We start from the raw sequence: 27,858 nt of genomic DNA, 5'->3' as shown, positions 1-27,858 counted from the left end.
TAATGATGAAAATTCAATCTTGGAGACTCACCCTCTTCCAGCTTCATCCAGTGGCTTCTCCGTGCGTTTCCGCACCAACCAATCAGCATCAAGTCTGCAGTAATCCTCCGCCAATTATCCTTCAAGGCTTCGCATTTAAAATCTCCCATTCATGGATCTCCCAGCTGTCAGCCGGGTTTCGATTCTCCTTCTAAGCATCAACGAGATACTCCTGCCTGTAATCCAGCTCCTACTACAACTTCACCCGGTCGTCCCCGGCAGCAGCTTCCCTTTCGAGCGATCATCCGGCACTCCAGGTTTCCTCGTCTTCTTCTACTCTGGTTCTCCCTCAATCCTCCCTGCTTCGTTCATTCCGTTCATGGACTCTCTCCAGCGCTCAAACTATCATCCATTACTCAGCTTCTACAGAAGTTCACTTCCATCTCTGCCTCATCAGCACTTCCTTGTCTCCGCTCTGCCAACGCTCAACCCGTTCCTTGGCTCCTCCCACTGTCATTACCATCGCAACGCTCATCCTAGCTCATCTCTAAAGGTGAGATGTACCACTCCATTCTCATCATCTCACTCAGGCTCTGCTCCAAATCTTTCAAGAGCAGCTCATTAATCTGGTTTCTCTCCTTGTTACCATCTCCTGAGGTCGACCACTGTGTCACTTCCCCTGATGGCTGTACTGCTAAGTTTGGATCATCTCATCTCCGCTTCTAACAATCTCCCTTTTGGCGAGCTCGTGCCCCCTTAAATACAGGGGTTGGACAATGAAACTGAAACACCTGTCATTTTAGTGTGGGAGGTTTCATGGCTAAATTGGACCAGCCTGGTAGCCAGTCTTCATTGATTGCCCATTGCACCAGTAAGAGCAGAGCGTGAAGGTTCAATTAGCAGGGTAAGAGCACAGTTTTGCTCAAAATATTGAAATGCACACAACATTATGGGTGACATACCAGAGTTCAAAAGAGGACAAATTGTTGGTGCACGTCTTGCTGGCGCATCTGTGACCAAGACAGCAAGTCTTTGTGATGTATCAAGAGCCACGGTTTCCAGGGTAATGTCAGCATACCACCAAGAAGGACGAACCACATTCAACAGGATTAACTGTGGACGCAAGAGGAAGCTGTCTGAAAGGGATGTTCGGGTGCTAACCCAGATTGTATCCAAAAGAGATAAAACCACATCTGCCCAAATCACGGCAGAATTAAATGTGCACCTCAACTCTCCTGTTTCCACCAGAACTGTCCGTCGGGAGCTCCACAGGGTCAATATACACGGCCGGGCTGCTATAGCCGAACATTTGGTCACTCATGCCAATGCCAAACGACGGTTTCAATGGTGCAAGGAGTGCAAATTTTGGGCTGTGGACGATGTGAAACATGTATTGTTCTCTGATGAGTCCACATTTACTGTTTTCCCCACATCCGGGAGTTACGGTGTGGGGAAGCCCCAAAGAAGCTTACCACCCAGACTGTTGCATGCCCAGAGTGAAGCATGGGGGTGGATCAGTGATGGTTTGGGCTGCCATATCATGGCATTCCCTTGGCCCAATACTTGTGCTAGATGGGTGCGTCACTGACAAGGACTACCGAATCATTCTTGAGGACCATGTGCATCCAATGGTTCAAAAATTGTATCCTGAAAGTGGTGCCGTGTATCAGGATGACAATGCACCAATACACACAGCAAGACTGGTGAAAGATTGGTTTGATGAACATGAAAGTGAAGTTGAACATCTCCCATGGCCTGCACAGTCACCAGATCTAAATATTATTGAGCCACTTTGGGGTGTTTTGGAGGAGCGAGTCAGGAAACGTTTTCCTCCACCAGTATCACGTAGTAACCTGGCCACTATCCTGCAAGAAGAATGGCTTAAAATCCCTCTGACCACTGTGCAGGACTTGTATATGTCATTCCCAAGACGAATTGACATTGTATTGGCCACAAAAGGAGGCCCTACACCATACTAATAAATTATTTTGGTCTAAAACCAGGTGTTTCAGTTTCATTGTCCAACCCCTGTATTTCAGACGTCTTCTGCTCTTAACCCTAAATAAGCTCGATCTCATCAGTTCCTCGTCATAGACATTCATTTCAAACATGGCTTCCCAATTTTTCTATTATATCACATTCCTTCTCTATCAAGCAGCATCCTCTTTCACGCAATCAGGAGTCTGCTAAACCGTTCATTCTCGTCAATGAAAGTTATATCATGATGCAAACCATCTCTGATTCCAGCGGCTCGTTAGCCATCAGAGCATTCTTTGTTCTCGTCTTCCTTTCTCCCAGCACTCCTGCCCAGCAACTCAAGCTGCTGGCTTCCCGTCCCAGTTTCCTCTCGATCTGGATGGTATTTCTTTCTTTTACGGCGATGTCGTTCTCCCAGCTGACTCGCTCCAGTTTTCGGTCTCTAGTCCCGGTCCAAAAACCAGCCTCTCGAACGGATGATTCACAATCCTTTGTTGTCAAAACTTGTATGTGAACTCATCATTATAGTTAAGAATATACAGAACCTAAGACCTTCGTATTTCTAACAATATGCTGCTTTAACTTTTTGCCTTTTTCCTTTGAGTACTTTTACCCTATTTATCACGCATATTAAACTTGTAAATTCTGCCTTCTTTATTTTCTCTGTAGCATTAAATCATTGCTATATATATATATATATTGTCTGCGACTTTACTTAGCTTTTAAAATATTTTAACTAATTATAATATAACAGCAACTTTTGCTCCATAGAATATCTATTATTCATTTACATATTCGAACATTTCTACCAACCTCATTCCCTTATCATCCTGGCTCTAAGGATCATTTACTGTTTCAATACATCATAACGATCCTTTCCCGTTTTTATTGTGGTGCACACTTTCTCTCGGCAGATCAGGTCGGCGCTGCTCTTCAGCTGCGTCAATCAATTTTCAGCACCTTTCTGAACTGGTGTTTTCACATACAAGCATTAACTGCATTATTGCCGCAGCAGTATATCAACTTATGAACATTTCATGTCAGTCAATATCACGGACGTCGCTCTTTCCTCCATCGTATCCAGGTAGGCCTGTCATGTTCCAGGTTATTCAATTCAGCCACTGATGCTTGTCTCGTTCTATTTTCCAGGTATTTTGCCGTCTCTGTTCATCAGCTACTTTCACCCTTCTCCGATTATTCCTCTCTCCGTCGCTATCAGTTTCACATCGTTGTATCTCAGGTCCAGCTCCTTCCACTTCAAAACCCATTTCTTCGGCCGGCAAACCTTTGTAAATTTTGCCTTCCCTTTACTCACCATCGTACTCATTTAGTCAGTTCTAGCTTTTATTATCTCAGTGTTTTGACATTGCCGTTTCAAGCTCCCCTACATTCACAGCCTATAAACAGGCATCAATTTTATCAAAGATCATCTTTCTGAGCTTTTCTCTCTTCACGCCATTTAACTTCTTCTCAAGACATTTCAAATCATTGCATTTCACAGCCTGACTCCAGGCTGTGGGAGTATCCTTATGATCCTTCGCTCCAATCATTTTTTTTTACTTATTCTGAATCTCTTCTGTCAAGCGCCTTCCTCCTTGCCTTTATGGCGTACTTAGACTAAGTAATTAACAGCTCGCCTTAATGGCGGTTTTTCTCCTTCCCAACCCATGTTCTCTTTTATTCTCTAATGTTACATATCACCTCACCCTTCATGCCTCTTTCGTTGCTTCAGGAGGAGTTCCCATGATCGCCTCCTGGTTTCCCAATTTGTGAGGCAAATTTAGTTCTATGCAACCTTTCCCCTAGTCAGTTCTCAGGTCACTCATTCAGAATTGGGGCAGCCACTTCAACAGCTGCTCAAGGAGTTTCCACAGCTTCCCTACAACAACTCAGCCGCTGGTCGACTTCAGCATTCTTTGCACATGTCTGCCTAAACCTCCATTCTGTGCTCTGCTCGACGATCTATCAGCTCGTAGTACAGCTTTTGCATTAACAAGTGACTGTTGGCCTTTTAGTTTTAACTTATCCTTGCTTCCTCTACTTGTTCGTCAGGCACGACCAAGTCCTTCTCTCTGCCCGCATAGTCAGGTTTACCAAGTTTCCATCCTTCTGTTCGTCAGCTATCACTTATTTTCTCCCTTTGCCTGTTGGGCTTGCCCACATTCGCATCCGCCAAGCTTAGTCAGGTTTATCATGTCCCATCCACGCCTCATCAGGCGCGTTCCAGCCATAGCAATTTATTTCATTCCCTCTCCAGCCAGTCTACTTCATCTTTCTCCTTCACTCATTAGGCTCAGCTTAGCTCTTACTCAGTAATTTGTTATGTTTCCTTTCCCTTGACTTTGGCCAGATTCATGTCCTTCCCCTTCTTCGCCTGCAAGGCTCTTATCATTTCCTCCCCACCCTCGTCCTCCATCCATATCACTTTTGCTCAGTCTTGGCCTCAGTTTTGGGGGGGTGAAATATCTAATCCTATCTCCAGGACATTCAAGCCCCCTACGGGTTTCAGGTTAAGTGTTTTTACTTCCTTTATTAACTTTCGTTCCATCTAAATATTTAGTCTTCTCAGACTTTAGTTTTACCCTGATATTTCAAACCTCATCTCTATATGCCAACACAAGTCCACGTTTCATCTTTAATTTTCGCTTCAATGACCCATTCAGCTAATTTTAAGCCACGATCAAATTCGCACTCAAACATTTCCCATCATTCTTCTCTTTCACACTCCGCAGGAGCCCTACGTCTACCTCCTGTTTTTTCACATTTTAGACAGACTCTTCAATGCAACCAGGCCCAGTCAATTTTCTTGGCATTCACTTAAAATTGAGGCTGCAATTACTGCATCTACCCAAGGAATCTTTACAGATTCCTTTCAACACCTCGCCTCTGATCTTCTTCATCATATGCATCATATGTTCAGACTTCCTTCTCGTTTTCAGCTCAACAGTCTTTCAGTTCCTAAGTAGGATTTCATGCAATAACTGGTTGTGGATGGCCTATTAAATCATTTTATCATCTCGGGTATGATTCATCTCATTCATTATTTGTTTCCCAAGGTTTTTGTCTGCATCTTCAATCCCTTTCATTCATTCTCTTACCTCCTCGTCATCTCTTCATTCTCCTCCCAAGCAGGTACAACCTCCATCGAATGGTTATATTCAATTTCATGCAGCTCGCTCATCATTCGCATGTTTGTCAAACACTCATGCACCACTGAAAGCTTTCGAAAGCTCACACCACTCACAAGCCTACGCAGAGAAAGCCTACGAAGGTGCTCTCTCCAGCATTCATTCATCATTTTCATGTTTCTTTTATTTATTTTTGGGGCACTCTCATAATCACCTACGGGGTCATGTTCCATTCTTATGCCTACGCAGGCTCACTCATGTGCATCCATTCATCATTTCCATGCCTTTGTGGCTCATTACATACATACCTACAGGGCTCATGTTCCATTCTCATGCCTACGCAGGCTCACTCACGTGCATCCCTTGGTCATTTCCATGCCTTTGTGGCTCTTTATATTCATGCCTACGCGGCTCATGTTCCATTCTTACTTTATCTAACTCGTTTCTCTCGCTTATCATTCTATATCTACTTCAAAGCCCGGTATTTCTGGTATTTTACTTTTCCTCTCCTGCTGTCATCTCTTAACCATTCTATCACATTTCAGTCTCGGTTTGGCCTCAGCCTTTTGGGGGAAAACAATTCTAATTCTAAAACGTTCATCAAGTTCAAGCATTATCAGCATTCATGTCTTCCTTTGGGGTCTGAGCGCCAAACATCCATTGTGTAACTTCTGTATTCGCATTTTGTGTTTTCTTATTGTGAGTCTCTACAGGAGACTCACTCCTCCCCTTCTGCTCTCGGTGGAGGAGGACGCTTTTTATCTGTCTCCCACCCCCTCCCATATCTGCCCTGCTTCAGCTCTGTGTCTTGTCTTTGGAGCCTCTTCTTGCATATCTTCCAAATTCTTAGTTATGGATTTGGTCAGCTGGTCTCTCAATGCAATTGATCAAATTTTCTCGAGGAGAAGACAGGGTGAAGGAGAGCCCAACTTGTCCGGACTGGATGTTTTTCTCTGGATACACAATGGACTCCTGGCAGAAGTGGGGGATTGTGGGTTTGTCGATAATGTCAGTCGAGGATGTGAAAGATGTGTATATAATTGGATGTTTGATATCAGGATTTCTGCTTTTTGGAGTCAGCGGTTACCTGGCATATCGAGAAATTCGGAGTGTCAGCAGCTGTTCTGGCAATTGTAAGGCTGCCTGGCATGTATGATGGGATCTTCAGGGCGATCAGCACTCAGACTGAGATGTTACGTGAGCTGAATCACAGACTGGATGTGATCCTTACACAAGATCACAGGCAGGTTGCGGTTCCTGGACTCAGGGGTGAAATGGGATAAATGTTGGAGAACGTTGTTCGCTCGGATCTGGCGAAAGACCAGGAATTTGGCTGTTTGGATTTGCCTTTGAGAAGCACGAGCGAGACTCTCAAGGCTGACGGAAAATTAAGAGTCAGCCTGACCAAATAATTATTGTTTTTCTGAATCTGGCTCCCCTGCATGGCCTTGATGGCCGGCTATCCTCAACCTCTCCTGGAAGTTATGTAAACATGATGCTCTGCTCCCTCTGCCCCCTCCCTTCCCTGAGGACATCTGTGGACCTGCTCAGAACTTTGTGGCCGGTTGATGAACATTCCAACGTACCATCAAGGACAATGGCCTCTGTGACAGTGCTTCATGGACTTACTTGCACACACTCACCTTCACACACACGCATGCTCGAGATAAACATATGCACCCCTCACATCACCTTCACCGTTCCCGGCATGATGTTGTTTTGTAAACTTGTTGCTTCTTTGTGCTGAGGTTTTTTGCAATCTCAAACTGTATCCTGCTAAGGATAAAGTGTGAAATATGATTTTTTTCGCTCTACTTTCCTAATGTGGCCTCTTTTCTCATCTAGCAACGGCAGCACCTGTGAGTGGGCAGCAAAGCCTCGGTGACCCGTCCCCCCCTTGTCTTGTGTCATGATGTCTGTTTGGATGGGTTGCACTGGAGTTCTAATTTCCCCTCGGGGATCAATAAATTATCTTTGAATTGAATTGAATTGAGCAATGATGAAAATTCAATCTGAGAGACTCACCCCTCCGCCAGCTTCATTCAATGGCTTCTCCGTGCGTCTCCATGCCAATCAATCAGCATCAAGTCTGCAGTAATCCTCAGCCAATGATCCTTCAAGGCTCCGCATTTAAAGTCTCCCATTCATGGATCTCCCAGCTGTCAGCCGAGCTTCGATTCTCCTCCACCCCATCGCCTCCATCGGATTCTCAGTTCCATTACCATCAGGTCTCCTCTCCATCACCAGTACCAGATCCAAGGGAAGACAATTCTAATTCTAAGACGTTCATCAAGTTCAAGCATTATCAGCATTCATATCTTCCTCTCGGGTCTGAGCGCCAAACAAATAAACATCCATCGTGTAACTTCACTAATCGCATTTTGTGTTTTCTTATTGTGAGTCTCTATAGGATTGAAATAGAAATTGCATGGCATATGTTACATGGACAAGGGCTCCTGAAAGTCCACACACCCCTGAGATGATGAGAAATCCTTGGCTACATTAACCTGTTTGAATGCTGCACAGCCTTAAGCTAATAGTTTGCTACAGCAACCTTTGATTCAGTTTTAGACTTTGGTCTAAAAATCTACAAAAAATATGAGATGACGGGTAAAAACACTAAATATTTGTCCGAAATTCCTGAAAGATGAGACTCAAACAGGTCAAGTCAGGTTGGCCAAGAGACCAATAGCAAACTCAGAACAAGCTGCAGGAATAAAAACTTGTGTTCTACTTGTGAAAACAATCTGCTGTATTCTCTGTACGTCTGGGTTAAGGAGTAGGGTTGATAGATCCTCAAATCTGGCTAAAATCTAAAATCTCGAGGCAGAATGTTTTGAAGAAACCAAATTTGAACTTTTGGGCCATAATACTGAATGCAATGTTTGGTATGAAAAATACTTTACATCAAGAAAATATCACCATACCCACAGTGAAAAATAGTGATGATAGTATCATGCTCTGTGGTTTTTTTTCTTCAAATGTATCTGAGGTTTTTTTCAAGGTTGATAAGCTATGAATTGTTCCATCTGTCAGTTTTTTCTTCAAGAGTCTGCTAGAAAGCTAAAGAGCAAGAGGCATAGTAAACACATAAGAGATGTAGTAGTCTTTCACAAGTCTTAAGATGTTTTAAAATTTTAAATCTAATGTGTTCACTAGTGAAAATAAAAATGAGCATACACTAATACTTATTTTGTGTGTTGTATAAGTGCATCTGTTATCGTTAAAATGCTGATAGTCACACCACAACATCAGAGGTTAAACTCTTTGCACAAACTTACACCGGTACCCATACATAGTAGGTAAATCGGAAAAACTCTACAGAGAAAGGTCAAATCTGAGATCTTATCTAGGAACCTTGCAGTGAGGCTACAGTTCTAGGTGCTGAACTGTGAGAATCTAGACTTTGTAGGAGCCATAAATGAAATTAAGGTAATTTCTTAGATATTCAGTTATTTGGAATTAGAATTTTTATCATTTTCTTATTGTTTGTTTATCAATATGTTGGTTAACTAAATATAGGCAGAGATTTTGTGAATGGGCATATTAACCCACCTGTTGGATTGTCAGGGAAAGAGAGTGGGTGTGTGGGCCGCTGTATTCTTTGTTGATCGCCATCAAGATCGTTGTGATTTGTGTTTAAGTCATATTTTTGGACACGTTACTCTATGTTGTTTTTCGTTTTTCTTTGATAATAATAAGTAATGAAAGGCATTTTTTACAAGCGCATCAGACAAGTAATGGCACTACCTCAGCCACTAAGGGCTTGTAGTTTGTCTCTGGAAGTCACTGCAATAGACCTAAAAAAAGAAAAGAAAAAAAACAATATATCAGTAATATAAAGCTGAGAGGTTGCTATTTGCTCTTATTGGCTAAGGCTATGCAGTATAGGGAGGTTAACAGCAATCAAAATGATACTGCTACTTTGATCTTTAAAAACTATTAATTGAAGGAAGACCGCAATTATGACAGAATGACATTCCATATCTGGGATCATGGTTGACTTATTCTGAGAGCAGCAGGGTAGCTTAGACCTATTGTATGAGTGTTGCCACAGCCAGAATTTTGCAAAACAGTGGTCAATAAAAGCCAAACATTTTGTACTATTTAATGATCTTTATGTCATATAAATTCTGAAAGACAAAATTCATAGATTTTGTCTTTCAGCTTTCTTTTTGTCTTTGGCACAATTCAATGATCTTTATGTCATATCATGAAGATGATATGACACACATTTTCCCATTCACCTTATTACTTTTTTTTTTTCTTATATGACAAAGATTCTTGGTTTAGCTTTTGTGCAACAATTGAATTTGAAATACTAAGATATTCTTCCTCACAGGTGAAACTATGCTGATATTTGCAAAGGTCAACAATGCTTCTTCTCGATACGTGACTCCTAAATTTAGTTTGAAGTGGATTGTTGATTTTCAAGCCCAAGGACTAAGCAGAAAGGAGGAATACACTATTCAAAAAGTGGTTGATAAAGTAATCAGTTCCCACACCAAGCACAGCGTCAAGTGTGAGATAAAGATCCCCACTGACGAGATGCCTTCGATCAAGAATTGTGATATCATCTCAGTGACACACCAATAAAAGATATTTTATGTTACATCAAAACTATTTTTTAAAAGCATTTTTACTGGAACATTTTTATTTTTTAACTTTGATGTTCTTTTGATGCTGTTCTCATTTAAAAGGTGAATCATTATCTTCTCATCAGGCATGCATGTTTTCTCATAGGTGTATCTGGACATCAACTTTGCCTTTGATCCAGGGATTATCTTCCCAGTGGTTATTTCATAACCTACTTTAATGTTTGGTGCTGAAAACAGTGGAACTGTGGGTTCTTATTCTATTGGGGCTTTTGGTGGTCCAACAAACAGCGACTTCCCTCCCCCTGCTATGGCTATTAGTCCTTATCCTGCCCCACCACCTTCAGTTCCTTATGGGTACCCATGCGCCCAAAGTCCTTCAGCACCACCCTCCGCATACCCAAATAACCCAGAGTTTTTGTGATCCACCAGGTGCTTATCCTCCTCAGCCACCTCCCATGTACAGGGGCTACAACAACCCAGTGCCACACGAGCCTTCTCCATATGGATCTCCATATTCATCCTCCTCATCCTCTTCGGTGCTTCAACCTCCACCATCTGTCCCAGCATCGGACCCTCAGATCCAGCCACCTTTTTCCTCTGTGTCTCCTTCAGTTCCCACATTCAATCTAATGATAATCACATATTTAAATAATGGCTCAAACATTTATATTAAACCACATAGATTTAACCATGTAGAATAAAAATCCTCTAAAATGTATTGTTTGTGGGCGTGTCTTTACATTAAAGCCACTGTGTCCACTATTAGAAACATTGGTCTTTAAACCGCATCTAAAAATGTTGCTTTGATGTGTAATGCTACATATGTTTTCTGATGAGTTTAAGTTGCCTGTGGTCATCTTATCAGGTGCTAATCTTATGACTGTAAACCTGCTTTCTCAGGAAACACTCCAATTAAAACGTCTTAAGGAAAATTTAAAGCTTGTATTTTATGCATTTGTTATCCATAAATTGTTTCTGTATTTCTTTAAATATTCTTTAAATATTAGACTAAGGATATAGTAATGTAAGGGGTTTATGAAGAACTGGTAAACTATATAATGTCATTTGAATAAATAAATCTATACACTTTCACAGGCAACTTTGAGGTACTCGTGTTCAGTTGTCTGCTAACTCAATCATGGGTAACATGTCATCAACATTATCATTTAGGCATATAGACATGATAAAGATGACTTGCTATTCTTCAAACCAAGTATCAGAATAGGAATTTGACTGACTTTGAACATGGCATGGTAGTTGGTGTCAGTCAGGTTGGTCTGAGAATTTCAGAAACTGCTAATCTGCTTGGCTTTTTACATGCAAGCATCCCTTAGGTTAACTGAAAAAAAGTCGTCCAGTAGTTAAAATGATCACTGTTAACCCAGGTATGCAGAAATCTATCTCTGAACGCACAGGACAGCAAAGAGGAAGATGAGCTGCAGCGGCAGAAGGCTTCACCAGGTGTCAGTCCTCAACGTGGGCAGTTTGGTCTGCAAGAACCTAGTCAACGTTTTCACCTCTTTTGAAGGGCTTGTTGCCTGTATGGGTTTTTTTGTTTTTTTTGGCTCTGCTTGGTTATTTGTTGTTTTAACCTTTAGATTCTTGCATCCAAAGTTCACTTGATTAATGGTCCTCTTCTTGCCCAATTCTGTGACATTTACATTCTGTGTGAATTCTGCCCAAACATCTTTTTTCTTCTTGTTTGTCAGTTCTCCTCCTTTTGTGGAACTAAAACATTGTACAATTGAGACAAAATGACATCTTACACCTTCCAGCAGTGCATGGGCTTCTGCTGCTGTGAAATTATACCCTTTAGAGTTCATGAATTCATCTGTTTGGTGTGCTGTACATAAGTTATATAAGTCAAGGGCAGGACTGATTGATAGAAAACAAGGAGAAGCAAATCAGCTTGTCAAACACCCATCTTAGTCAGTCTCTCTCAGAGAACTAAGACAGGGCCATTGATATGGCAGGTATAATTCATCGCCACTACTTTTGGGAGGATCGGATACAGAAAAAGGGTGTACGTGGAGCATACAAAATCACTAGAAGAATACACCGATGAGGAGCTTTATGCTTGGTTTTGGTTTGGGAATGCTGATATTAAATACAATGCATACCATGTCAGGTGAGAGCTCCTATTCCGTCCATCCACTCATTTCTGTCTGTCCTGGCTACCACACCCTGCTGGTGGTCAGACGCCTCGGAGCCCCTCCGGTCCTTTGGAACCCCGGAAACAGTCACTCACTCTATCTAAAGACTATTAATGGAACAACTCTCAAACAGTTTCTAACTTTTAGCTCCTTTAATTTAAATTAAGGCAGAGGAATGATTACAGAGATCAGCGCTGAGGCTCCCGTCTCGGACCATCGCAGTCTGCTAGAGCACGACAAAGAGCCTCAATAGAAGGTCGACTATGTGTCACCATTGTGGTGTCTATCTGTTTGATTGTGTAGTAACGGGTGTCTATACTTACTCTAAGTGTGCTGTAGCTTTCTAATCAAACCAGTTATACCAGCTGCTCCACTATCAAACCCAGTGCCCCAGCTTCAGGTCATTTTATGACAATCCTTGGGCCATTTATCCTTGTACTGTATGTCTATGAGCATTCTTATCCTATTGTAACAAAAGGGAAACATTAGAACTTATACTTTACTTCACTATGGTATAAATGGGAAAAACAGCTATAAGCATATTAATAAAGGTTATTCCTAACGTGGTTGTTTTTGACTTGCACAATATGGCTTTCTACCCTGTCAACTGTCCACAGAAAATAATTTTTATGCTTGATCAGTAGGAATAGGTGTGCCCTGTTATGTAACAGTACAAACCATATGACAGAATCTTGCTGTACACCATAGCTGGACATCACCAGTAAAGTGACAGTGAAGCCATTTCCATGTTCTGAAAAAGTCTTGACTACATGTGACCATCTCCAGTTTAACATGTTGCCTATTTAGACTAGACAGGTCTTAAATTGATTACTGCACACTAAACAAAGATTAATTAATAGACAGTTTAAGATTTAGGAATCCTGTATTGTATTTGTGAAAACACACACAAAAAAATTAGAGTGCAAACTGGTTGTGTGCACTATTGATAGCATTATCCTGGTGACTGGCTGTGGCAGAGGCGCAGGTGCCTTGGAGCACGATGGCGGCTGAGAAGGTGCCTTGGACGTTGTCGGCCAAACGTAGTGGACCTTCTGGGAACCCTGTCTGGAGGTCGACTGCAGAGCGTAGAGGGCCATCTGAGAAACCTGTCTGGATGTTGGCCGCATAGGGTATAGGACCCCCTTGGAACCCTGAATGGAGGTTGGCCATGGAGAAGCTTAGAGGACCTAGATATTTCACGAAGAACCCCGACAGGAATTCTGCTGAGAGGTTGGGATAGAGACTTTGAACCACGGAGGAGCCTGAGAGATTTGGAACCGCAGAGGAGCTTGGGAGACTTGAAACCATGGAGGTGCATGGGACACTTGGAACCATGAAGGAGTTTGGAAGACTTGGAACCATGGAGAAGCTTTAGGGAGCACAGAGAGAAGCCTCGGCATAGCCTTAAAGAGTGGTGCAGAAACCACTGGAATCCTTGGCGGAGGCTTGGGGAGCACCGGTTAAACCCTTGATGGTCTGGGGATTGACACTGGAAACCATGGAGAAGCCATAGTGAGTGTTGGAGGAACCCATGACAGAGCCCGAAAGATCTGTGGTTGAGCCCATAAGCTCTGCGGTGGAGTTCAGAAGATCTGCAGTGGAGCTCAGAAGATCTGCGGTGGAATTGTCGAAGATGATCTAGAGATGGAGACGGATCCACCTGGACGCCCTCGTTTTGGAGCTCAGGAGAAAGAGAAGTGACTTTTCGACACTTCCTGTTTTTCTACTTTTGACCTTTATTTACATATGTAGAAATATAAAAAATATCTGTTGTCACTGGGCAGACGTCTTGCATATAAAAATATCTTGTTGTCACTGGGCAAAAGTTATCTAAGTCAAACACACACAGGAGCCTGTTAGCAGACCTCCTCTAAATTACACGATACATTTTATTTCACACATTATTAAACATACTTAAGCATAGCCATACCAATCCTATAAGCATAGTGTGAATATTTTCCAACAGAGCTAATGCATGACAACTGAAGGAGGGAGGCTAATTACTTATGTGTATATACAGTATAGTCCAAAAGTTTGGACACACCTTCTCATTCAAAGAGTTGTCTTTATTTTCATGACTATGAATATTGTAGCTTCACACTGAAGGCATCAAAACTATGAATTAACACATGTGGAATTATATACTGAACAAAAAAGTGTGAAACAACTGAAAATATGTCTTATATTCTAGGTTCTTCAAAGTAGCCACCTTTTGCTTTGATTACTGCTACGCGCACTCTTGGCATTCTGTTGATGAGCTTCAAGAGGTAGTCAGCTGAAATGGTTTTCATTTCACAGGTGTTCCCTGTCAGGTTTAATAAGTGGAATTTCAAGCCTTATAAATGGGCTTGGGACCATCAGTTGTGTTGTGCAGGAGGTGGATACAGTACACAGCTTATAGTCCTACTGAATAGACTGTTAGAATTTGTATTATGGCAAGAAAAAGCAGCTAAGTAAAGAAAAACGAGTGGCCATCATTACTTTAAGAAATGAAGGTCAGTCAGTGCGAACAATTGGGAAAACTTTGAAAGTGTCCCCAAGTGCAGTCGCAAAAACCATCAAGCGCTACAAAGAAACTGGCTCACATGAGGACCGCCCCAGGAAAGGAAGACCAAGAGTCACCTCTGATGCGGACGATAAGTTAATCCGAGTCACCAGCCTCAGAAATCGCAGGTTAACAGCAGCTCAGATTAGAGAACAGGTCAATGCCACACAGAGTTCTAGCAGCAGACACATCTCTAGAACAACTGTTAAGAGGAGACTGTTTGAATCAGGCCTTCATGGTAAAATAGCTGCTAAGAAACCACTGCTGAGGACAGGCAACAAGCAGAAGAGACTTGTTTGGGCTAAAGAACACAAGGAATGGACATCAGACCAGTGGAAATCTGTTCTTTGGTCTGATGAGTCCAAGTTTGAGATCTTTGGTTCCAACCACTGTGTCTTTGTGCGGCGCAGAAGAGGTGAACGGATGGACTCTACATGCCTGGTTCCCACCGTGAAGCATGTGATGGTGTGATGGTGTGGGGGGTGTTTTGCTGGTGACACTGTTGGGGATTTATTCAAAATTGAAGGCATACTGAACCAGCATGGCTACCACAGCATCTTGCAGCGGCATGTTATTCCATCCGGTTTGCATTTGGTTGGACTATCAATTATTTTTTAACAGGACAATGACCCCAAACACACCTCCAGGCTGTGTAAGGGCTATTTGACCAAGAAGGAGAGTGATGGGGTGCTGCGCCAGATGACCTGGCCTCCACAGTCACCGGACCTGTACCCAATCGAGATGGTTTGGGGTGAGCTGGACCGCAGAGTGAAGGCAAAAGGGCCAACAAGGGCTAAGCATCTCTGGGAACTCCTTCAAGACTGTTGGAAAACCATTTCAGGTGACTACCTCTTGAAGCTCATCAACAGAATGCCAAGAGTGTGTGGAGCAGTAATCAAAGCAAAAGGTGGCTACTTTGAAGAAAATAGAATATAAGTGTTAGGGTTTGAAAACATTTGTATTGTTTATCACTCATGTCTGCTCTAAGTGCTTTTCCCTCCCACATGCCCCACAGAAAGGGAGATGGGGAGAGGAGTGAGTTATGCTTTTATCAGCAGCATCTACAGGCTGCTCGTACCAAGTCCCCACTCTCTCTCTCTCTGTTTAAAATCAAGACACATGAACCCTAACCTTTCTGACCCCACGCACACACACACACACACACACACACACACACACACACACACCCTGAATGTTTGTTGAACTGTGTGTGAACCAGCATGTATAAATAAAGAGAGAAGGGTGCCAACACTTTGTAGTCTGCACTGCAAAGTGAGCTACCCGTGCCGCAAGTAAAACTGACTCTGTATCGTTCTTGCCTCTGAGTTGACTAATTAATACCTAACATTAACTTGGTCCTTCGAGCGGAGAGATTTCAATTACCTTATTTTCTTTGCTTTAACGGTGACTCTCAGAGGATCCAGAGAGTCACCAAGAAGTCAACTCCGAGGTGAGACAGTTTTAAAATAGAATAAGCGCTAAGATAAGAAAAAGTCGTTGGTAGTGTCTCGCCGTAAGGAGACCGCAATTGGATAGGTTTTATTTCGCCGGAAGGAAATAGCGATACATTTAGGTAGGATCTCGCCGCAAGGAGATCAGAAACGACTAGGTATTTCCGCCACAAGGGAACTGGATAATTTGGTTGGTAGCATTTTGCCGGAAGGAAATTAAATTAAATGTTGCATAATAAGGGAGCTCATAAACTAAGCTAGGTCGACCATACATATTGCTGAAGGGACATACATATGTCAAAATACTAACTGTGTGAGTGCTGTTGTGTGTGTTTGGAGGACTAAGCATTTTTGGAAGAATCATAGCAAGATTCTGCTGGTCCTGTGTTTTCTTTTGCCCAGATTAAAACTACGTACTGGTGACTTTGGGGATTCAGGTCGGATTTCATTCCAGAAAATTAACACCGCTGCAAACTAGTCGCAGTAGAAGGGCATATTAATGTCCTCCCCATAGGTCTCATGCCAGTGACCTTTTATCTGGGACATTCATACTATAATTGATCTAACGTGCCAGAGGAAACCTGCAGGAGGGGACACGGACGCCTGGCCAGCCTGGAGACATTGTTCTCAGTCCACCTCCATTTTACGGAGGGGAGTCCTAGTGCCTGCCTGCTGCTTCTGGCCGATTGGATCCAAACTATTTGTCTACAAATTTATCTGGGTGAGACGTTGCTCTGTATGATATAATGTATATTATTATTATTTTTTTTTATTTATTACACATTAACCATCATCTCCTAAAAAATGAAAGGTAAAGGTGGGGATGATTGTGTTAAATGTGCTTTAATTTGGGAAGATAAGTTTGGTTTTTCACAGAGTGGAAGTTTGAGTGTAAATAAGTTAAATAGTTTAAATAGTTTCAAGTAAAACAAGTTGAAAGATGGAGATGAGAAAAATAAAAAACATAAGAAAAAGATTAAAAAGCACAGAGTGCATCAATTAATGTGTTAAAGAGTTAAAACTTTCCTGCAGGAAGTTCCGTTTGTCTTAAATATTGCGATCAGTCGGAAAAGAAAGGAGTATAGTGCATGTTATGGTGGACAACTGACTGACTGATAATATTTCTGTGTGCAAAATCTGAACCTATACTAAACTTTTTCTTCTGCCTCTCTCACACACACACACACATATAAGGGATTTGAGTGCAACATCTGCGTTTTTGAGTCTAGATTTAGAAACCTGCCCTTCCCATGGCTACTCCACCAGAGACGCTTCTTCAGCATAGCCTGAAAGAGAGGGAGCCCGCCTGCATGCCTGTCTGCTGCAAATCACAGTGTGAGTTTCCACCAGAACGAAACTCAGAAGATGTCTGGCCCCAAACCCACTGAGATGGACAACGATCCATGCTGTTTGCCAGAGCCAGAACAGCGATACACTGGATTTATATTGAAAGCGCATCTTATGCGGGCAGAAGAGAAACAGGCCGGAGCAAAGTTCTTTCTCCCTCCTGGAGATCATAAAGTGGACAAAGAAGGAGTGAATGTCCCACCAACAGACCTGAGAAGGGCCTGGGTTGTTTTTGGACTGATAGAGGACTGTGTGCCATGACAGTCTGACTCTGGAGCGATTAAGAAACAGATGGGGGTAACATACAAACACACACACATTGCATAAATCTTTTCCTATTTTCTGCAATGAAGAACGCTTAATAACCGCTGCTCATGTGACACGCTTGCTTGACGTTGACAGATATAGCAGGTTAAAATATTATTTTAGGGTTAGAAAAGTATCGTCAAAAGGGTGATAACTTAACTCATTTGATACTTTCCGGTTAATTCTTTTAGAGAAACAAGTTCTCTCTTTCGTCGTGGAATATTCAGGGTCAATTATTCTAGTTATTAAACGTTATTAAAAAGCAGTGGAAGTTACATTTCCAAAACTCAGCAATAACCATGTGTTTCTATGTTATTCTCAGGACAGATCTCATGAAGGAGCATTTTTGAAACCCAGCGCATGTGTAACACCTGATGGGCTTCTCCTTCAGGCATTGTTTTTTGTTGTCAGAGTTTGTATTCCATAAATCTAATGGGTAGAAACCTCATTAAAACAGGCTTAGTTTTACTGCAGATGGTCTTCATACAGTCTCTGACACAGTACTTACAGTGGGGTGCAGTTTTTGTCCGCAAGTGCTAACTGACGCTTATGGAAAGTACAAATTCATTGTTTTTCACAGCAGCTGCTGGGAAGAGGTTATATTAGTTTTTTTTTCCTTCCCTCTTCTGATTCATGCAGTGTGTTGATTTACACTGTACCTTATATCAGGTCCTGACAAAAAACTATGAAAGTCTTGGTTCTGCAGGTTCTTTTTTCTCCCTTTGGGGAAGGAAAGGAAACCTAATCAGTTCTGTGCTGCACAGAAATATTGAAACACTTGTTGTTTTCTAAGATATCACCAGCTAAAACATTTTAAACGTTTGAGAGTAATTGGTTTTGTTAAACACATTTTCCTTGGTAAAACAAATCTTTAAAATGAGAATGGGAAAAATTGGGTTATTTTTGAAGGTAAGAAAGAATCTGATTGGACAGTGGTACCACACAAAAATTAAACTAATCTCATGTTCCCTAAAAGACTCTGCAGAGAAAGGCCTTTAGAACCGTGGTACCAATTTTTTTAAACATGCTTTTTCTTTATTTTAAAACAGATCCGTGTTTTTGTTTTGTTTTTGGCTTTTTAGCATAATGTTGTCTGAAGCATCTTATGAACTGGGTTAGGAGCAAAAATGATCTGAGGTAAATTAGGAGCTGTGAACTAGTGATTTTTAAATCTGATTATTGTCCAAGCAGAAATAATATACTAACAGGTCTGGGGATATTTAGCCAATCCTTCAATCTCTACAGAGAGCTAACATCATTGTTCAATGCAGCAGTACTCACCCTGTGGTTCCTGGACTCCTGAAGCCCGTAAGCCATAGATTTTGGGTCCATAAAATTATAATACTTAATTAAAGGTAGACCGATTACCTATTAAAACAGATCTAAGCCAATGATGGGTTCCAGTCATTTGGTGGCTTTGAAATGCAATAATACTTAAAATTTCTACTCTGGGGAACACAGATTGGGGTTGAAGAGATTTGTTTTGGAACCAAGGTTAGGATTTTTATAACGGAATAAAGACAAGTAAAATCCTTTATTTTAGGAAAAGAAAAGAAATAAAGGCTCTCTCAACACTAAAGAGGATGGTCGGCTCAAACTCCAGTCTCCTTGTTTGATTTCTTAGGGTATAAAGATTAAAAGAATACATAGGAGTACAAAGGTACACAAGGTAATTTCAGATTACTAAATCATAAAATATTGGAACATTTATCAGCATTTGGATTATTAAAGAGGGGTTCTAGTAATAATTTTCTCCCAAACTCTCAAAATTTAAATAGCTAAATTAAGGAAAATTATATGTGTCCTCCCTTTGAAACACTATGTGGAACAAAGTCCAGTTTGGAGTCAAGCTTCTTATCTTAATTTCTGATTAAGTCAAACACTGCAGTTTTTGTTTTGTTTGGGTATACCATACAAATGTCAATGCCGGCTTAAAATACTTCTTTGCATTTAACCTGAGCAGAGAAATTCTTGAATGCAGCTGCGATCAAATTGAGCCAAACAAAAATAGAATTATAACAAAATGTCTCAGGATTGTAGTTATTATTATTACAGAGTTACAGTACAAAGAATTGGCAAAAGGTTTCAGCATCAGTACAATTGGATTAATTTAAGAGAAAACTGTTGCTGTGCTTCTAACTAGTTTGAGATCTCTTTGGACTATGTGTACTCATCTTAAAAAGGATCTTGAAGATTGTCATAACAAAATTGATCAATTACAGCATTAAAATATATGGCTGAGAAAACATATTCTGAAAAGAGATTGTTAAAATTTTTTTTGAATTCTTGAAGCTTCAAATTTGGCCATTTGTCTGTCTTTGATGTTTTGTCTTTGTTTTGTTGGAATGAATGTTTGTTTATATGTTGCATGACAAAATAATCCATGTTTAGAATAATGTTTCTAAATCCCAGATTGATTAAAACCTTGAGTTTTCAGGAGAGTTAAGAAGCAGCTTGTTTCTGAGGTAGATGCATGTTAACAGTTTTGCAGTTTAAGGTTCACTAAGATGGGTTGGAATGAAGAAACTGTGGGTCCGCCCATAGGCTGCCAATCAGAGGTTAGTTCTGCCTGACTCCGCCCACCAACCAGGTTGGTTCATGCCTTTGCTGTCATGGTAACGCTCAGCACCTCCCTTCCTGAGTTTTAACACTGTTTAAGAGACAATAGAATCAAAAGGCTTGTAGTGATTGTTGCCTTAAAAACATGTTTTTTTATAATGATAAAGAATTTGAGTCATGACTTCATATTTGGTGAGTTATTTATTAGATTAAATTTGTAGAGTGTATGCATCAAAATTACATTAGATTTCCATTAATCTAATACTTCTCTTCATACAAGACAAATCAGGATGATATGTGACTTATTTCTAAGTGAGATATTGATGAACTGTACAACAACTGAAGTTTGTGTTTTGTTGTTAGTGGAACTGAGTTGCAGTTAAAAACATCTGGATTTTAGTTTTCGTTAAATTCATAGTGAGACATAGTTATGTCAGAATTCATTTCTTTGGTTCTATGTAATGTGATCTTGGTTACTAGAACATTCTTGTTTAAACCTTTTGCTGGATTGTCGCAGGGGTTGGACCCTGCGCAGAAGAGGGGAATGTCAGAATAAAGTAGCATGGGGATATTGCCAAGATCATTTTCTTCCACATCTTTGTGTGAAGGTATGATGTTGTTTTACTGTCAAAACCTGTCCACTGTGTTTTCTCATGTTTCACAGACGGTGAAGGCTGCATTACCAGAAACAGCCACTTCCACCCTCCAGTCCTTTATTCCTGGCGACTGGATTCTGGTCAGAGAATCTAGGAGAAAACATTGGAAGCCACAGGCGCTGGAATTGCCCATGTCAGATCCTACTAGACACACAGGAAAACTGCAGGAAAGCTCCAGCTCCTCCAGCTTCATCTGGCTTCCAGGACAAAAGTCATCTTCCAACTGGATCATCCACGGCCTGAAAGGTGTGAGGACAGCAGACCACCACAAGACAAAGAACTGTAAGCTGATCACTGGCGCGTGATTGAAGAGGTGGTTGAAGAACACTGTTCTTACAAGGGCACAATAATCTCTTGGGCAGTGCAACGTTATTTCAGAATCTATTTAAGGCCATCGCATTGCCTGAAAGTTAGAAATCATAAGGTCATTTGCCTCACTGCACACACATCACAGTGAGAAACACATAGGAATAAGTAATAGGAATCAATTGGATATCCAGATATAGGTACAGATATTTGTATCGCACAGGAGGAAAACACACCTTATTTCCTTGGAAAGACTGAAGGTTGCAAAACTATTATATCTGTTTAATGTGCTTTAATCAACAGACATAAATTTGAGTCATGTCCTATCAGAACTGCTGCTTCTACCATTTCAGGATCTTTGGTCCCAGATTCCTTTGTGTTAACTCTTAATCTTACAGCCTTACCGAATGGAAGTAAAGTTGTATGGCCTGGCAGGTAAATTAACCAGGGTTTTTGTTACTTTTCCTAGTAGAGATGGGTACTCATGTCCTAAGAACATGGTTTGGATGTGTGGAAATAGATCATATCTGTATCTGCCTGCTAATTGGTCTGGAGTATGTTATCTAGCTCTTTTACTACTTACAGTCACAACTTCTTATTCAATCAGCCCATTATTAGAGAGGAAGGGTTCACTGTTCTGACCAAGGAGCAGCAAGCTCTTAGAACATGAGTTTGCAAAGTAGAATGGCTTTGGATTATCTGTTAGCTGAGAGGGGTGATAGTTTTGAAGAAATTTTTTTTTTCTTTTAATTGCGATTACCTTGTAATCAGAAGAAAGGAGTTGTAATGGAAATTCTTGTATTAAGTGCTCTAAGGTGTTCCAAAGTGTATGACCTTTAGGTTACCTATCTTTCTTCAGAACATCTGTGATAGAGGAGGAAGCTGTAAAAGCCAGTATCAGACGTTTAATGGTTAAAACCCATTCCTTTTGGGTGATGTCTCAGGAAAAGCAGATGGTCGGTTCATAGATAACTTTGTAATGGCGGCAAGTGTTGTGGAATTCCAGTACCTGTGTGGTTGTGAAATGTTGACCTTCCGGTGGAATATTATTGCCTTTTCTCCTCAACCATTAATTAGAAATATAACCCACATTACAATGTTTAACCAACAAAAGCAGCAGACGTACACCAATGTTTCTTAATGTTGTAATTATGAATATAAATATATTATGTATTGTTAATACTTTGATATTTTATTAAATTATATTTCAGTCTGTTAAGGGTTGTCCTGTGAATACCAGCCCAATAAGGGGATGGCATTAGGACAAAATTGAAAGAGATGAGCCAAGCTCTGGCATTATTGAACAGCAACACTCTGCACACATATGGAATAAATTCACACAATTTCTTAAAATACAAGAATTTATTAACAAAAATAAGTAATTTCAAGTCAAACATATTTCTATCAACAAACTCTTTACTATGCTAAAACAATCCAACTAAACTACCAAGCAGAATTAAAGAATAAGGAAGACTAATGGGCTATGTACAATATAAACAACCTGATCAAAGAAGGTTGAAAACCATGACTAAAAGAGTGATGCAACATTACCATGCAATGTTATTCATGTTTGAGAACCAAGAATTATCTTGAAGAATCTGGAAATGAAGTTAAGTTAGTTTTGGAACTAACTTAGGCAATAATTCCCATGTCTTTAAACAACCAATCACAATTCAAGATCAGATAAAATATTATTTTGATAAAATAATATTTTAATGAATGATTTGCTGAATAAAACCAACTTTTTCTGTATGATCAATTCTCAACGGTGTTTAATTAGCTGCCTTTATTTATTAAAATAATATTTAAAGAAATATTATTAAGGAAATTAAGGAAGGCACACACATTATGGCTGATCTTCTATGTTTAAAATCACCTTTAAATAAAGTTTGTCTTAACTTAAAAAAGAATACAAACACAGAACACAAACTGAGCACATGTGCTTAGCAGATAATCTGCTAGCACTAAGATGGCTGAGTTTTCAACACAAACAAATCCAAACGTCATAAAACGAAAAATGTTTAGATTATTTCATTCTAATCTACTTCTCTCTGCCCAAAACACAACCTTTTACGTGAACCGTGCTGAGGAAAAGTTGTCCGGAGACGAAGTTGAAGAAAGCATCCACACTGAACAAAGGGTTAACTGCAGCTAACCTCCATAGTTGTGGGTGGTGGGGCGGCTCGTTCTGTCGGCCGGCCAAACTGCACATTACTGCTATAACCACGGTGATGCGGTCCCATTGTCCTTCCTTCAGACCGGGAAAACTGCTCCCCTCGGCATTGTAGAGACAGAGTCTCTGCTGGGAACTCTCTGGAACACAGTTTGCTTCTGTCAACCTCAGAAAGCGCTTGTACCTTAATTGCCCCTGTTCATGAATGAATACCGGATACACAAACAGCAAGTCATTCCTACTTAACTTAGTGCATATGATCGTGTGATCGATTGACACTCTTGGAACCAGTTTGAAGAGTTATGTCAGTTTGCCAGCAAAGCGACATTAGCGTGCTGTGTCCCTCCGTCCAGTTCCTATGGAGACCTGCGTGGAAGAGGTCAGTTTGTTGCAAAAGGGGGTTTTTATTCAGACAGTGACTTCACGGGAAGTCCACTGTTATTCCCTGTTCCTGGCTGTGCTGGAAGTAGGTTAATGCAATTTATTTTGAAAGTTCGTACTGGCGTTTCATCTTGTAACCATGGCGGAGATTCCGACATTAATGAGACTTGTTGTTTTTTTTTCTCAAGCTTTATGTTGTGAAAAGTGAAATTTGGAAATGTGGGTTTCTTCTGTCTGACTTTATTTTACTCATCTATCTATTTTCTTTCCTCATTTATCCTCACAGGGTTGCAGGGGGCTGGTGCTTATCAGCAGTCATTGGGCGAGAGAAAATAATGTGCTGCACTCCAGGGCATACTTTGTCTAATGTTGTTTATTTTTTTATATTTATTTCATTCTTTAAAATACCAGAATTTTCTCATTACTTCATATTTTTGTCTGTCTGATAATGTCATTTTCACAAATTAAATCAGATGTTATTATCAAGCGGATGCTCAGTTCTTTTTTACTCGAGTAATTTTTTGGATGACTACTTTTTACTGAAGTAATGTATATTGAAGTAGAGCTACTCCTTTCATTTTTGGCCACTCTATCCACCTCTGATTGGAGCATATCAATGAATATATGACATAATATTCATTCATCATCATTTCTCTGTTATACAGAAACATGCCATCGTCTTTCAAAGGAGCATCAATCCTCCAGGAGCTGGAGGACTGCAGGTATCTCTACCATTTAAATGTTTGTTCTGCTGCATTGTTGATAAAACTTGGATTTTGACACTTTGATTTTTACTATAGGGATACTCTTTATTTTTGCAGCTGTTTCCTTGGAAAACTTTAGTCCTTCCTTAAATGCATCTATCAACCAAACATGGAATGCCGTTTTAACAGTGGTATTTTAACAGTGGTACTGAGGTGATACCTCAGTGAGTATTCTCTCATAAAAACTCAGGGGCCCTATTTTAGGCTGTGCTGTTGAAATTAGAACATTGTTTTTGCTACAACTGTCTTAGTGTTCTTTTTCTGTCCTCCAGTCAGAACAGGTTGATTCCACAGAGAAGAAGATGAAGCTTTTCTCTAAAGGACAAGTGCATATGGAAGCCACTGTTAACAAGACGGCATACGCCCCAGGTAGTCGGGTTCCTTTTCAGTTATTAATTGTTCAAATGCTAAAAGTATTTTTGGCCGGAATAGAGGTTGGCATGGATTTGTTATCTTTCACTTAAACAGAAATTGCATGACATATGTTATAAGGACATTTATTTGCTCCTGAAAGTGATTGTGATGTAAGAAAAATTGGATGATGATGAAGCTTTTCAATCTTAAATGTCAATTACATTCATTACAATTTAGGTGAAAACAAGTTTAATAAAAGAAAAACTCTAATACATAAAATGCCACATTAACCAGGTTGAATGGTGCACAGCCTTAAGCTAATAGTTTGCTACAGCAGCCTTTAATTCAGTTTTAGACTTTGGTCTTCTTGAGTATAGTACCTGGCATCGATTATAGTGAATCTGCTCAACTAGAAAAAAAGTTCAGCTTGCAGAGAAGTTGCAAAGAATTAAAAAAATGTAATTGTTTCAAAGGAAAATCTACGAAAATATGAGACAACACTAAAAACATTTCTCCAAAATGATGAGATTTAAACAGGGCCGGTCAGGTTGGCCAGGAGGCCAACAGCAACACAGAACAAGCTGCAGGTTTTTCTTACAAGAACTTGTGTTCTACATATGAAAACAGCTGTATTCTCTGTCTGGGTTAAGGAGTAGGGTCAGAAGATCCTCAGACCTGGCTAAAATCTGAAATCTTGTGGCAGAATGTTTTGATGAAACCAAACTCGAACTTTTGGACCATAATACCGAATACTATGTTTGGTGCAAAAACGATACTGCACATCAACAAAAGAACACCACAACCACAGAGAAAAATAGTGATGGCAGTATCATGCTCCATGGTTATTTTTTTCAGATGTATCTGAGGTTTTCCTCAAGGTTGATAAGCTATGAAGTGTTCCATCTGTCAGTTTTTCCTTCAAGTGTCTGCTAGAAAGCTAAAGAGCATGTGGCATAGTAAAGAATAGACATAACAGATGTAGCAGTCTTTCACAAGTCCTAAGATGTTTTAGAAATTTAAATCTAATGTGTTCACTAGTGAAAATATAAATGAGCATACACCAATAGTTATACTGTGTGTTGTATGAGTGTGTCTGTTATCGTTAAAATGTTGGTAATCACACCATAACATCAGAGGTTTAACCATTTGCACAAACCTACACCGGTACCAATACATAGTAGGTAAATAGGAAAAACTCCACAGAGAAAGGTCAAATCTGAGATCATTTCTAAAAACCTTGCAGTGAGGCTACAGTTCTAGGTGCTGCACTGTGAGATCATCCTGTCATCCTGTCATAAAAGAGAAAAAGGCATATATGAGTTATATAAAGCTGACAGGTTGCTATTTCTTCTTATTGGCTAAAGCCATGGCCTATAGGTAGGTTAACAGCAATCAAAATGTTCCTGCTATTCATTTATTCATTTTCTATAACCGCTTATTCTATAGTGGGTCATGGGTGAGCTGGTGCCTATCTCCAGCAGTCTACGGGCGAGAGGGAGGGCACACCCTGGACAGGTCGCCAGTCCATCGCAGGGCAGATGTTACCGCTAGTTTAATCTTAAAAAATGATTAATTGAAGGAAGACTACAATTAAGTTGGAATTAAATTTGATACCTGGGATCATGGTTGACTTATTCTAAGAACAGCAGGATGACTAGACTTATTTTGTGATTGTCGCCACAGCCGGAATTTTTCAAAACAGCGGTCAATAAAAGGCTAACATTTCGTACTATTTAATGAAGCTTGTTACTGTTAGAGGCTATTACTATTAGAGGTGACTGTGGCTCAGTAGGAAGCGTAGTTGTCTTGCTATCAGAAGGTTGTGGGTTCAATTCCAGCTTTGTCCTGCCATATGTCAATGTGCCCCTGTTCAAGGCAATTCACCTCAAGTTGCTTTGAGTGGTCTGCATGACTGGAAAAGAGCTATATAAGTTCAGTCCATTTACTATTTCTTATATGACAAAAATTCTAGGCTTAGGTTTTGTGTAATGATTGAATTTGAAATATTAAGATATTCTTTCTTACAGGTGAAACTATGCAGATATTTGAAAAAGTCAACAACGCTTCTTCTCGAGACATGACTCCTAAATTTAGTTTGACGAGGATTTTTTATTTTCGAGCCCAAGGACACAGCAAAAGAGTGGGATACATTGTCCACAAAGTGGTTGATAAGGTAATCAGTTCCTACACCAAGCACGAGGTCAAGTGTGAGATAAAGATCCCCACTGATGAGATGGCTTCGATTGAAAACTGTGATATTATCTCAGTGACACACCAATTAAAGGTATGTAATGTTACAACCACAAAACCTTTTATTTAAAGCATTTTTACTGGAACATTTGTATGTTTTAAGTGTGGTGTTCTTTTGATGCTGTTTTAAAAAGGTGAATCATTATCTTTTCATCAGGCATGCATGTTTGGTACTCAAAACAAAGGGGCCGGGGATCCTTATCCTGTTGGGGCTTTTGGTGGTCCAACTAACAGCGACTTCCCTCCCCCTGCTATGGCTATTGGTCCTTATCCTGCCACACCACCTTCAGGTCCATATGGGTACCCAGGCACCCAAAGTCCTTCAGCACCACCCCCTGTATACCCAAATTACCCACAGTTTAATTGTGGACATCCATATGTCCTCCATATGGATCTCCATATTCATCCTCCTCTTCCGTGCTTCATCCCCCACCGGCTGCCCCAGCATTCTACATGCCTCCTTCGGGCCTTCAGATCCAGCCACCTTTTTCCTCTGTGTCTCCTTCAGCTCCCACTTTCAATCCAAATCCTTCTGCTCCAGACCTGAATGCAGACTTTCTGTCTCAGACGAATGATGTTCCCCCAGCATATACATTGCTCTTCCCATCTCCTTCTCTGGAAAAATCTGATACTAAATAACAACATACAGTGTCTTGCGAAAGTACTCGGCCCCCTTGAACTTTTCAACCTCTTGCCAGGCTTCATTTCAGGCTTCAAACATAAAGATATAAAATTCAATTTTTTTACAAAGAATCAACAACAAGTTGGACACAATCATGAAGTGGAATGAAATTTATTGGATGTGTCAAACTTTTTTAACAAATAAAAAACTGAAAAGTGGGGCATGCAATATTATTCAGCCCCCTTGAGTTAATACTTTGTAGCGCCACCCTTTGCTGCACTTACAGCTGCAAGTCACTTGGGGTATGTC

At 40.6% G+C, this 27,858-nt stretch overlaps 1 pseudogene; it reads left to right on the top strand.

Moving 5' to 3' along the window:
- The first annotated feature begins 151 nt into the window (after positions 1-151).
- LOC124877907 lies at positions 152-27,566 on the top strand (annotated as a pseudogene).
- The last annotated feature ends 292 nt before the right edge of the window (positions 27,567-27,858 follow it).

The sequence above is a fragment of the Girardinichthys multiradiatus genome, chromosome 12 (assembly GCF_021462225.1).
Source record: "Girardinichthys multiradiatus isolate DD_20200921_A chromosome 12, DD_fGirMul_XY1, whole genome shotgun sequence".
NCBI classification, from domain to species: domain Eukaryota; kingdom Metazoa; phylum Chordata; class Actinopteri; order Cyprinodontiformes; family Goodeidae; genus Girardinichthys; species Girardinichthys multiradiatus.
The sequence above is the reverse complement of the archived record's forward strand: the minus strand, read 5'-3'. Positions and strand labels throughout refer to the sequence as shown.